Source organism: Erpetoichthys calabaricus, chromosome 11 (genome assembly GCF_900747795.2).
Source record: "Erpetoichthys calabaricus chromosome 11, fErpCal1.3, whole genome shotgun sequence".
NCBI classification, from domain to species: Eukaryota; Metazoa; Chordata; class Cladistia; order Polypteriformes; family Polypteridae; genus Erpetoichthys; species Erpetoichthys calabaricus.
This window is the reverse complement of record NC_041404.2, coordinates 151025509-151039933: the sequence shown is the minus strand read 5'-3', so window position 1 is coordinate 151039933 and position 14425 is coordinate 151025509. Positions and strand designations below refer to the sequence as shown.

The 14425-nt window shown below is 42.7% G+C and overlaps 1 protein-coding gene across 23 annotated transcripts in view; it reads right to left on the bottom strand.

Annotated features, from left to right (window-relative positions):
• The window catches only part of rbfox1 (RNA binding fox-1 homolog 1), a 2603746-nt gene that overhangs the window by 1124827 nt on the left and 1464494 nt on the right, over nt 1–14425 (bottom strand). The window lies entirely within an intron of this gene.

Here is a 14425-nt window from a genome sequence, read left to right as displayed (position 1 = left end):
GATCTCTGGAGGAGCCTGAGCTGACGTCATGACATCGCGATGATCGCGTCCTGGTGACGTTATTAGGGCGGGTCTGCAGCTGTCCACGTGCTTTACACGCTGAAGTCAAACTCTGTGAATGGGGAGCCCAGGAAAGAGGGTGACACGTTTGTAGCTGCGACCTGAACATTACACACACACACACATATGGACAAAAACACACATCCATTCACATTCACATATAAGTATCTGCAGTGCTAGACAAATAAAAGGAATGATTATTATTATTACTATTATTATTATTACCTCTGCAGATTTGCATGCACATACACGCACTCACACATCTTGTCACACACTTGTACGCACACACGTTCTCCTATGTGCGCTGCATTCACATAAATGCACACATTTTTACACGCATATACAGTATATCAACCTCTGAGACATACATGGGCACCTCGCGCACACACATATATATACAATTCATTAACAACGGCGTAGCAAGGTTCACAGGGGCCCGGGTGCAATCATCATTGAATGGGCCCCCAAACCTGCGCGCTTCGTGCGCTCGCAAAAAAAAAAAAAAAAAAAAGAGGCCTGATGGGCCCTCCCGAGGCCCGGGGCCCGGGTGCACTGCACCCCTTGCCCCATTGTAGCTACGCCACAAAATACATATACATTCGCAAAAATGCATAGACACATTCACTCATGTACACATTCGTTCACATACGTGCACACGCATATACAGGAAAATGAACATACGTGCACACACGTTTATACACATACACACAGATAAACACACCCCTTCTTAAAAACATGTGCACACACACCTGAACAGCTCACACTTGTTTTAACATGTACACATAGTTTAACATACAGTACATGCACACGCAAATTCACGCGTTCTGTCATATACACATCCATTCATATACGTGCACACGTTGACACACACACTCTCTTGTCACACACGTGCACACTTGTTCTATCATGGGCACATTCTTTCACATAAATGCACACACACACTTGTTCCGTCACTCATTTACATATGTGCAGACATGTTTGAACACACTCCTTCTCACACACACCTGAACACTTGTATGTTCACACGTTGACGTACCGTCTGCGATCCCCGGTCCATGGCACTGCCTGATCGTTCTAAAATGGATTTGAAATTATTAAGGTCACAACATTAAAAAGAGTAAAGTCGTAAAGGCAAAGGGCCCAAAAGAAGAATCGAGCGGCTCCCTTCACTCCTTAGTCTGGTCAGGCGGCATTTCCAATTGGCCAATCGGCTCACCAACCAGCGGCGCTCAGGGGAGCGGAGCTGACGCCCCCACAGTCGGTCAAAAGGGAGGCCTCGGCCCGGATGGGACGCCCGTCCACCACGGTGCAGTTCCACCCATGTTTTACGGTCCAGTCAGTGACAGAGCTGTCACATCTGAAGGACATCCTGAACTAATTTAATAAGCCAGAAGAGCAGGCGTGCAGCCGTCACTAATTACTGTAATTTTATTAGAAATGTTTACCTCGCACTAATGAATTGCCTTAATGTTATTAGGATGGCTTACTTGGTGCATAAGAAATGCAAAAATATTCCTTTGCAGGATGCGAGCCATTATGAAATTAAAGGCACATCTGGAGAGCCAGCGAGCGAGCCGGCAGCTGCCGGGACCCAAACAGCGCATCACCTTGTGGGCTCCGTTACTCGAGCGCCTGCTGCCCGTCTCACGCGACCCGGTGACCACAAGAGGTGATCCACAAGGCCTTCGGTGACCTGTCTGGAACTCCGCCAGCCTTCCTGAAAAATGTGAGCCGAGAAGGAAATGAAGTGGTGAATCGGCGCCTCAGCCGGTGCCTCCCAGTGATAAATCCAACATTTTGACACGCATCGTCTGTGCTTCAGAGGCAGCCGTGCGTCCCGCTCACCTCAGCATCGGAGTTTTATCAAGGCCGCTCTGGATCGGCTGGCAGGGTTTATCACTCGGCAGGTACAAAGCGTGTGTGTGTGTGGTCGTGTGTGCGTGTTACACACTCAGGTCTCGCAATCCCACCCTTTATGGCGTCTCTATGCTCAGCCCTCCTCGCCAAGAGTCTGAAAGCAAACACCGCTAATTGAACCAGGACCAGGATTTGGAGATCTGCTCTTAAGAAACCAAAAAGGTGCAGCCGTTAGCAGACTTGGGTGACTACTGAAACATGAAAGAAGAAGACACAAAACATCAAGGCCGATCTGCTCCGGACACTCAGGTGGTCTTTTATAAAACAAACCTTAAAATATATAGTGCCTTCCATGGAGAATCGCCAGAAACATTTTCCATTAATCCATTTTATAACGTATTCATCCATTTCATGATTACTGGAAAACAATGGGTTGCCAGTGCATTGGCATACTGGGCATACCCACACACACACACACACACACACACGCACACTGGACCAGTTCAGGATTGCCAATCAACCAAGGAAACCCGAATACCTGGAAAAAAGCCCACTCATCAAGTACAGGCATTAATTAGTGTGAGATATGAACCCGTGGCCCATTATACCCGACTCAGAGAGCGTTGTAAATTAAGCTGATGAAAAAAAAAAAAACAGGAAAGTGAAAACGCAACAAAACAAAAACTTAACACTCGAAACACCAAATATCTGTATGTCCACTTGCTCAAATCAAAACATCCAAAGAGAAGGCAATGAAACAGTGGGGGTAAGCCATGGCAGCAGTGACACAAGGCACGATCCAGAGACCTGAGTTCAAATCCCACCCTGGACAACATCTGTGTAGAATCTGCATGGTGTCTCCATGACAGCACGAGCTTGCCATTGCGCACAACAGCCCAGATGTCACTATATAGTATAATTCACATTTATCTGTTATTTTTACATACATACATTCCTTTTCATTATCTATCAATTCATATATCATATTTTATATATCATATCAATCCATGTATCATATTGCTTTCGTATCATACGGTATAGGGTTTTTCTTATGTTATCCGTATATGTCATAGAGTTACCTGTTGTACAATGCCTTTTAATATCTCATCTATATGCCTTCTAATATAGAAAAATAGGGAAGGTATTAGACAGGTACATTTCAAATTTATCTATGTATATAGTGCCTTTCCTATGTTTCTATATATCTTGTATAGGTCCTTTCATATCTTTAACACATCGTTTCTTTTTCAATCGGTCTATCATGAATCTATTGTGAATTTCCCATTGGGATTAATAAAGTATCTATCTATCTATCTATCTATCTATCTATCTATCTATCTATCTATCTATCTATCTATCTATCTATCTATCTATCTATCTATCTATCATAAACGGGTATGAAATGAACTATACACAGTATCTATCTTATGAGTTTCCGAGTATATTATATACAAATAACACACTGACTGTCTTCAAATCTCTCAGTCAGTCTTCTGTAGTGCCTTTCATATGCATCTTATATAGCGCATTTCGTATCAGTCTCTCTCCATTGGCCTCAGGAACTCCGAAGGACCTAAACTAACTCTAGGAGCCCCATTCCATCACCCACAGGAGAATTAAGGGACCTCTGAAATCACATCGCTTGTGTCCTCAGACCCTTCTCTTTACCCCCCTTTACTGGTTGCTTTGTAAATTTGTTTCTGCGATGCGTCGCACTCGTGAACGGCGTGAATGACAGCGCGAGACCCTCGCTGTCTCGTTCGTGGCTTCCAGTGGAGAGACTCGAGCCAGAGACGCGCACAGCCGCGGAATGTTTCATTTTTATGTGTGTCTCTGCTGCCACCTACTGACCGATATTTCAATTACCGATAATTTCCAGACATTTGGTCCTCAAAACGAACAAAGCAAGGTGAAGGGAACTGCGAAGAAGTCTACTCTCTATATATAAAATCCTAAGCCTAAAAGTGCAACGATTTTATGTGACTTTTTAATGTCACGTTTTTTTGTCACGCTTTAAATCGGGCTTATTTTAAAACTTGCATGTATATGTTTGGTATCATCCATCCATCCAACCATTGTCCAACCCGCTGAATCCGAACACAGGGTCACGGGGGTCTGCTGGAGCCAATCCCAGCCAACACAGGGCACAAGGCAGGAAACAATCCTGGGCAGGGTGCCAACCCACCGCAGTGTTTGGTATCATTCTTTTCAGAATTTATCGAACTTTAATGTGATGTTGTTACATTTTCAGATTCGTATTTCGTCTTTAAATCATAAACTAAAATATCAAGAAAGTCGTGTTTTTTAACTTCAAGAAAGTCGTGGTTTTTAATATCAAGAAAGTTGCGGTTTTTATTTTTGATCGTGTAAACTTTCTTTCACAGGAACAAACTAATAAAAAATATCTATTCATACCAATGTTTGTATTTAGGTGATTTACTTAGCTGAAGATCGAGGCGCCGAAGGTGCCAGGGGGCTTGCGCCCCTAGTAGAAAATAAATGCCCGATTTACGTAGAGAGGCGGGACAAACTGCAATGGGGAGTACAATGAATGTATAAAGAAAAATAAAGGTATATACTGTATATATAAGGGGGGAAAACTTAAGGAAAAGTGTGTCAATCCTCTGGCTCAGTGTGCTTTACAGACGTGAATGATTTCAGTGATGAAACTTTGAAGACATGAAGACACAGAAGGGGTGAATGGCACCACATTTGTAAGCACGATAGCCACTACAACGCTTCTTCTGACGCCTAAAAGAAAAGCATTATTGTCAGACAAACAGAGCCAGGACAGTGGTGGGCTAATTATTTAGGACCGAGTTGCCCCTTTTTTTTAATTCTCTACTTCCCATACACCGTTTGGCATTTCTTCTCCTCAGTGAACCAGACGCCGCCATGCTGAGCTTTCTTGTCAAGCACCGCTCCTCGTTCAAAGGCAGCTGTTGTCGAGAGTGTAGCAGAAGGTCATGGGGATGCGCGATACAAAAGCCGACGGCCTGTCACCGCTGTGACATTTTTATTATACGGCCTGGTAATTATACTTTAAACGTGCTCCGTGAAAGGTGAGACAGAGCGCCTCTAATGACAGCCCCATTTTAGAAATTAAAGCTGTGTGGCAGCAGCCACACGTGAAAGCTTTGGGAAGATCAGTCGCACTGAGGGTCGTTCTCAAACTTCAGGCATGCTACTGGGAGGCAGGGAAAGGCCCATCTTCGTCAGGATCTCGCTCAGGAGGAGATACTGAAGACGAGGCTTTAATATAAAGAGCCAGCCTGAGACAAGGCAATTTGAAAGTAATCACAAAAAAATAGGCAGTGGAGCCCTCAGGTGGCTGAGCCGCTGAACTGCACGACGCAAGGCCGCCAGTTCATTCTGCGCCACACTGAACGGGTCCCTTTATTAAAATCTGGGACCAATGGCACTGATGATGTGAAACATCTAGAAGCGTGAATCTTCACATGTGAATCCTCATGTAAACCAGAGCAAGTAAATCTGTGGGGGGCACATGGCAGATACAAATGAACATGGGGTGGTTTCCAGTATGAAAAAGTTGCATTATAAATGAATAAAGCATGATGTGCACCACCAACTTCCTATGTGACCCTGAGCCAGTCCATCTAGCGGCGGTCTAAATATGGTCCGCTACCCACCCTTTATAAATGTGCTATATAAATAAGTGAAGTACAATCTCCACCACTGACTGCCTATGTGACCCTGAGCCAGTCCACCGGCTTGTGCTCCTTTTGTGCCAACAGCTGCCCTGTAAATATAAAGCCAGCTGGCACAGGGCCCACTGTGTAAATGTGAAGTACATTATCTATCACTGACTACTGCCAGCATGTGACACCAAGTGAGTCCACCTGCCTTTGGGGGGGGGGGGGGGGGGTGATGTATGTAAAAGGCGCTATATAAATATGAAGTATATTGTCAATCACTGACTACTGCCTGCATGTGACATTCAATGAGCCCATCTGCCTGTGACCCCTTGTGACGACATCTTGCAAAATATGCCTTATATATGTCAAGCAAGTTGAGGTAATGTGTGTAAAGACACTGTATAAACTAATAAAGTATATTATCTACCACTGACTGCCTACAGGACCCTGGGAGAGCCCATCGACCTGGCATCTTCTTCTATAAAAGTCATGCAGCTGAAATTTGAAGCATGTTGCACTCTGTTCACTATGTAAAGACGCTATATAAATGAACAAAGTTCAACCTGCACCTCAAGTAAAAATGACACTTTTTATTGGCTAACTAAAAAAAAAGATTACAATATGCAAGCTGGGGCGGCACGGTGGCACAGTGGGTAGCGCTGCTGCCTCGCAGTTGGGAGACCTGGGGACCTGGGTTTGCTTCCCGGGTCCTCCCTGCGTGGAGTTTGCATGTTCTCTGCGTGGGTTTCCTCCGGGCGCTCCGGTTTCCTCCCACAGTCCAAAGACATGCAGGTTAGGTGGATTGGCGATTCTAAATTGGCCCTAGTGTGTGTGTGGTGTGTGGGTGTGTTTGTGTGTGTCCTGCGGTGGGCTGGCACCCTGCCCGGGATTGGTTCCTGCCTTGTGCCCTGTGTTGGCTGGGATTGGCTCCCCGTGACCCTGTGTTCAGATTCAGCGGGTTGGAAAATGGATGGATGGATGGAATATGCAAGCTTTCAAGGCTTGTCCTAGTGTGTATATAAACACAGGGAACTCCAGTTTCCGTATTACATCTTGCCTGAACAAGGGGCCTGAGTTGCCTCAACAGCTATAATCTTTTTTTAGTTAGCCAATAAAAGGTGTCATTTTTACTTGACTTCTCACAACCTGCACCTCTAAATACTCACAGGACCCTGATCAACTTGATCTCCCTGTGGTCCTGTTGTAGAGAAATGGCAAAATATGTCGTGTAGGTGCACAGCAGGATGGGATGTTGTGTGTAAAGACACTATATACAGCGAATGAATACATGAATAAATTACAATCTCTACAGACAACCCTGAGGAAGCCCACTTGTCCTGCCCGTGCTGCTGTTACTGAAACCTGTACATACAAAGTCATTCAGTGGGGTGTCCACTATGTACAAGCATTGTATAGGTGTGCAGCAGGTTGGGTGGGCTTCCACTAATAAAGGCAGCATGGTGGCGCAGTGGGTAACGCTGCTGCCTCGCAGTTAGGAGACCCGGGTTTGCTTCCCTTGGTGGAGTTTGCATGTTCTCCCCGTTTCTGCGTGGGCATCCTCCCGCAGTCCAAAGACATGCAGGTTAGGTGCATTGGCAATCGTAAATTGTCCCTAATGTGTGCTTGGTGTGTGGGTGTTTGTGCCCTGCCCAGGATTTGTTCCTGCTTTGCACCCTGTGCTGGCTGAAATTGGCTCCAGCAGACCCCCGTGACCCTGTAGTTAGGATGTAGCGGGTTAGATAATGGATGGATGGATAAATAAATAAATACACAAGATGTGAGAAAGTATACCAGTACTGTAGAGGGGTACAACATCTATGGGGCGGAGTGGCGGCTCTGAGGCTAAGGAGCTGTGCTGGCATCCAGAAGGTTGAATCCCCGTCACTGCCAAAAGAGATCCTACTCTGCTGGGCCCTTGAGCAAGACCCTTAACCTTTAATTGCTCCAGTGGTACTGTACAATGGCTGACCCTGCGCTCCGACCCCAAGGAGTATACGAAAATGAACAAATTCTTAATACAAGAAATTGTATAAGGCGAAATAAAGAACAAAAAAAGCAATTCTTATTGAATGAGGAGAAAAAACATCATGGCCTATTTATACTGCCACCATTGGATCTGTGCCTAATACATACATACTGTATATATATATATATAAAATCCAACGTCTGTCTGTCCATCCGTCCACTTTCACGAGAGAACTACTTAACAGATTTAGATTGGGTTTTTTTGTATAATTTGCTTGAACATTCCAGTTGATTTTGCAACTTCTCTCATCATGCTAAGTATCGTAGTTTGCTTGTGGTACCGACTTATTTGCGCGAATCCGAGAAAGAGATGCAGTTGGAGCGGGGAGGTGTGAGGCCCTCCTCATTCACACACCAGCCTCAGGGCGTAACTTTACCTCCACTTAGCTAGCAAACGTGTTAACTACTTAACGGATTTAGATCGTGTTTTTTTCCAGAATTTGCTTGAACATTCCGGTTCATTTTGCGACTTCTCTCATCGCGCTACCGAGACAGAGGCTGCGGGCCGAGAGGAGGGGGAAGCGTGACATCAGGAGTAGAGAGCCGGGCAGGGCCCTCCTCGCTGTCCTGTCCTGTTTCTCTAAGGAAAGATCTCCACCTTGAAGGGTTATCACGGTCCGACTGTGTTTGCCTGGGTAATGTTTTCCAAATTATTCTTCAGAGGGCGTAGCAACACACTGCTTTGGTACTGACAGAGAATTTGTAAGTAATGCACAGAAGTTGGAGCACCTGCAGGAATCAGCTTCATTAACTTCCATTGCTGCAGAAAAGCTGTAAGTTGTTAATCTATTACTTGTTCTGTAAAAAAGCTTTTTTTTTGTATAGCTCTGAAAATTACCTTATTATATTTTAAAACCTTTGTACCATTTCAAGTTATTCACTAGACTGGAACTGCTTAAGTTAACATAAAAACTGGAAATATTAGTATGCATACATATATAAATCTTATATATAATTTGCCAGTCTCCTCACTCACTCACTCACTCACTCACTCACTCACTCACTCACTCACTCACGTCTGTCCGAAGCCGAATGCGCAATCGCCTTCTGCGCAGCTGCCCGAAAAACCTTACGAGACCGACATCGCAGCAGGCGGCAGATTTACGGCCGTGAAAATTTAAAGAGACAGGCGACTTCGACCAACATCGCGGCAGGATCCATCCGAAGCCGAATGCGCAGTCGCCTTCTGCGCAGCTGCCCAAAAAACCTTACGAGACAGACATCGCGGCAGGCGGCAGATTTACGGCCGCGAAAATTCAAAGAGAAAGGCGACTTCGACCAACATCGCGGCAGGCGGCGGATTTACGGCCGCAAAAATTCAAAGAGGAAGGCGACTTCGACCAACATCGCGGCTGGCGGCGGATTTACGGCTGCGAAAATTCAAAGAGAAAGGCGACTTCGACCAACATCGCGGCAGGCGGCGGATTTACGGGCGCGAAAATTCAAAGAGAAAGGTGACTTCGACCAACATCGCGGCAGGCGGCGGATTTACGGCCGCGAAAATTCAAAGAGAAAGGCGACTTCGACCAACATCGCGGCAGGCGGCGGATTTACGGCCGCGAAAATTCAAAGAGAAAGGCGACTTCGACCAACATCGCGGCAGGCGGCGGATTTACGGCCGCGAAAATTCAAAGAGAAAGGCGACTTCGACCAACATCGCGGCAGGCGGCGGATTTACGGCCGCGAAAATTCAAAGAGAAAGGCGACTTCGACCAACATCGCGGCAGGCAGAAGATTTACGGCCGTGAAAATTCAAAGAGACAGGCGACTTCGACCAACATCGCGGCAGGATCCATCCGAAGCCGAATGCGCAGTCGCCTTCTGCGCAGCTGCCCAAAAAACCTTACGAGACAGACATCGCGGCACGCAGCGGATTTACGGTCGCAAAAATTAAAAAAGAAAGGCGACTTCGATTAAAGCTCTAGAGGCCTGAAAGGCAATTTCGACTACAGCTCGAGGCCTAATTACGCATTCATTCAATACACATATATCAGGTTTGTGGTGCTTATACTTATTACTTACTATTCCACTCGTGCCCGTTTCATCTTACGTTGTCGAAACGGGCTCTTTGTCTAGTATAAATATATTAAGCTAGCTGTGCCACCCATCTGAGGCAGGTTGAAATCTATACAGTACTAGTCATCCCCCACAGCTTCACCCACGTATTAGTGAAACAGTACAGTGAGGAGGGCCCGGTCCGGCTCTGTACTCCTGACGTTACGCTTCCCCCTCCTCTCGGCCCGCGGCCTCTGTCTCGGATCAGTGCGAATATATCGCTCCTGCAAGCAAACTATGATACTTAGCACAATGAGAAAATCGCAAAATCAACGGAATGTTCAAACAAATTATAGAAAAAAATCTGATCTAAATCCGTTAAGAAGTTCTCTCGTGAAAAGCGGACAGACAGACGAGTCTAAAAACTATAAGAAATTTTGTGCTTGGACCATGAAATTTTTAAAACCGTTTCTTAGCCAGCACCTATGGGCCAAGTGTAGCCTACATTCCTCATGATTCGGGAGATTTAGTGATGAGTGAGTCAGTGGTATTTGGCTATTAGATACAGTATATATAGATAATTAACAAAGACCTCCATGTTAACGTTTGTACTGCACCATCTATTGGAATCCACTCTGTCATGAATGTAATAATAAAGAGCACTGCATTTTTCATTCCAACAGATGGCACATCACAAACACTAGCATTGTTTTTTTTACATCTCCCATAGGTACATAGATGGACACTTAGATACACAGACACACACAGACACACACACAGAGCCTTGTTCCTTTACTAAGGGGGACTAGCTGTGCTACCCGTCTAAGGTGGGTTGACATCTGTTAGCGCTTGCAGTGCAGCGTGTCTGTCCAGTTGCTTTGTCTCTGGTACATACCAGTTGCTGCATGGTTTGTAAAAGCAGTGCTAATGTTCGGGACGCACCATCTGTTGGATAGCAAAGAGATAGCAATCGGATGGACATACAGACACTTCTTTATTTTGTTGTTTTTTTTTTAATTTGTTATTTTTTAGACTGGGGTGTTGCTGTTTGCAGTTACGAGATGCTCTCTACAAGCCACTGTGTGTATACACTCGTGTTTAGGGGACAACCAAAGGGCCTGAATAAATGTAATTCCACGCCGGACCAGGGGGTGGCGAAGTGCGTTAATTCTGTCTTTCAATTCCTTGCAGACCATTCTCAAGAAACCCCGCCCTGTTCTGGGGCAGCCAATGATGTCACTTCCGGTTCCGGTCCTGATGACATCACTTCCCCTGCAGGGCTTTAAAAAGCCATCATCTTAAGAGGACGGTCAGTTCTGTTTTGGACTCAATTGTGTGAACATGTCTTTGCTTTTGAACAGATTTTGCAGCCAGGAAATATTATATGGGTGGCTGCCCCAAACCTTCCCAATGTCTCTTGGTCGTTCTTGTTACAATATATATATATATATATATATATATATATATATATATATATATATACTGTAAATATAGACTAGTAACCAGATGGGTACATAGACACTTCTCCTCTTACCAAGGTGTGCCCATCCAGTTGCCTTGTCTTTGCTCTCCAACAGATATTTATTCTTTATTAAAAAACAGCAAAATAAAAACCTTTAATTAAAATACCTAAATAAGTAATGCAGGGGCAACAGCAAAGTACAACAGAAAATAATAAACCCTCTGCCCCCAAGGGCGTAACTAAACAGTGGTGCCCCCTGGTTACTCTATCCCATATTTCCCCTGCTTATCTTCTACACCAGAATGAGGGTCTTATAGTCCACAGAATATGTAAATTTTTCAGATAGAAGAAACAAATTTAGTAAGGATGCACTACTACCTATCTCACAAGCAGTGAGCAGAAGGTGGAAACCAACCTGAAACAGGGTTCCAGTTAATGGACCAATAGCAATACGAATAATCTCTTTTTATTGAGCTCCTTCAAAGTTCTCAGTGTCTCACAGTGCTGCACCATCAGTAAGTTCACATGTTAAAACAGGTCCATCTGCACTTGTGTGTGTGTGACCCCCGGGCAAATCCAAGAGTTCAAGCACCCAAGGTGTTTAGGCCATGAACTTGTAATTGAGGTCAGCCTAATCGCCCAGATCACACGACTTAAAACAACCCCAAGATTTTCCTTAACTACACAAGAAAATTACTTCATTACAAGAACGCAGTTAATTAAGAAGACAAATTACTTATCCAAACTATTTATAAAGTTGCTAAATGATCTCATTTCTAAATACCATGCAACAGCAATTAAGGCCTTTAATGAACGGGTCCTGCTCCAGGGAACATAGCGGCACCCAGAACATGGGCTGATTTACAAAAACAGGAGGACAATCTGTAACTCTGGGGGTCCGGAGCAAAGGAATGGACCAGATCACTAGGCCGACACAGGCATTCTCCACTACAATTGAGTTCATTACAAACACTCAAACAAGACTCTATATAGTGCCTTTCTTGGTGTGTATATGTACACACACACACACACACACACACATACACACATATATATATATATATATATATATATATATATATATATGCAAATTTATGTTAAAAGAAAGTCCAGGTGATTCCATTTGGGTTACACAGAGCCACAGCTAGAAATGACCTTACCACCTTGAGCGTATCAGTTTGACTCTTTTGCCACTATGGGGGCAACACTGCCAGCCTAACATAAGCCTCACACCTCCACCACACCTTGAATCAGAAATAAAAGAATCCCACATAACACTGACTACAGACTGGCAGAAGACCACCGATATGGTTGAACTGTAACCTTTAAAATGCACACAAGTACCCGAGGTGCGCCATGACACAGCGAGTCGAGCAGTGGGCAGAGTTCAGAGCATGGAGGTCTTATATGGTTGAAAAGCTCATCCTTTGATGTTATGAGAGGTACACTGTTACATAGACAGACATGATGGACCTTTTCTTTCTTTCAAGACAAATAAAAATGAACCAATAAACTATTGATGCTTAGTTTGGGGAAAAAAACAGAGGCCTGACATGAAGAACAGAAGACAGAAAAGTGGGAAAAAGAAACACTTTAGGAATTGAGTAAGACATAGACAGATGTGAAAGGCACTATATAATATATAGAAGATTGAAATGAAACATGTTATATGACAGATAGATAGATAGATAGATAGATAGATAGATAGATAGATAGATAGATAGATAGATAGATAGATAAGAAAGGCACTATATTAAAGATAGATAGATAGATAGATAGATAGATAGATAGATAGATAGATAGATAGATAGATAGATAGATAGATAAGAAAGGCACTATATTATAGATAGATAGATAGATAGATAGATAGATAGATAGATAGATAGATGGATAGATGGATAGATGGATAGATAGATAGATAGATAGATAGATAGATAGATAGATAGATAGATAGATGGATAGATGGATAGATGGATAGATAGATAGATAGATAGATAGATAGATAGATAGATAGATAGATAGAAGTGAAAGGCACTATATAATTAGAAGACTGATATGAAAGGTGCTATACAATAGAGAGATACACTGAAAAAATGGCATGTTAGACAAAAAAATAATGTACATTGATTGCACAAAATAAAATTGTTTTTATCAAAAATAATTTAATTATGCTTAATGCAATAAATTAATATATCCTGAAACAACATGACATTTTTATATAAAATGAATGAAGATTTTTCATTCTCTGTTAAATTAATTATGTTATGTTAAATGAACATGACTCATGTCAATAAAGCATAATATTTTAACAATTGTTTTATAAACTTTTTAAAAAGTGCACTTCACTGAGTTACTTAGCCATATTCTTTTTTACGTTGTCAATATACTTATTCCAGTATCATTTTATAGTTCATGTTCAAGGTTATTAATAAGAAATAAACAGGTTTGTTTATACTAAAACTAGTTTTATTTGGTAAAAACAATACAAACCAGTAAAACTACAAAAGATTACTATTTAAAAACTGAAATGTACAACAGCTGTACAAGAACACTGCTTCTTTGTCTGTGCCATGCCCAATGTAGCACTGAATATGCACCTTGGATAGAGTGTTATATTATAAAATACATTTATTTATATTTATGCAACTGTATATATTATACAATAAATGTTAAATATTAGTAAAAAAAATTTTTTACATTTTTAAACGAGCAAATTCGGCAACTGCATTATATTGTATTCTGTGTATCATTAATTTGTCTGTATTAACAGTATTTATCTGGTTGAGCAATGTTATGATAATACTAATGAACAGCAATGCCAAAAGTTGTTGGCCCGTAACGAAAGTCCGAACTTTTTGTTTTTTTCATGTACGTAGACGTACCCGTACTGAGTGAGTAAATCTAGACTACTTAATAGTACCTGTACTGACTTGTGACGGTAGTTAGTGAGCATAGTTTCATAAAATATTAAGAGAATAAAAGGTAAAACGCAAAACAGAGTAATGTTAGTCTGTGTGATTAAGTGTTTTAAATGAATATTTGAATATTCCTGGTGTGTGTTTGTTTTTACTTTTATTTCATTAACCTTTTCCTCTTAAGCGGCGACAATAACTCACACCCACAACCTAGTGCTTCTTTGAATGTCACGTGACCTTGACGCCACTTTATCCAACCTCCGGTGACGGTGAATCCACTTGGTGCCGATTAATTTTCGGTGAGGACTAAATACAACTATTTTGACTTCTACCTAAATGACTGAAATCAGTATATCGTACATCCCACAAGAAGCAATAAATTAAACACGATCAAGTTATGTTTAGAAGTGGAACATAAACAATACATGTAATTTAAAGTAAATACATTTTTGTAA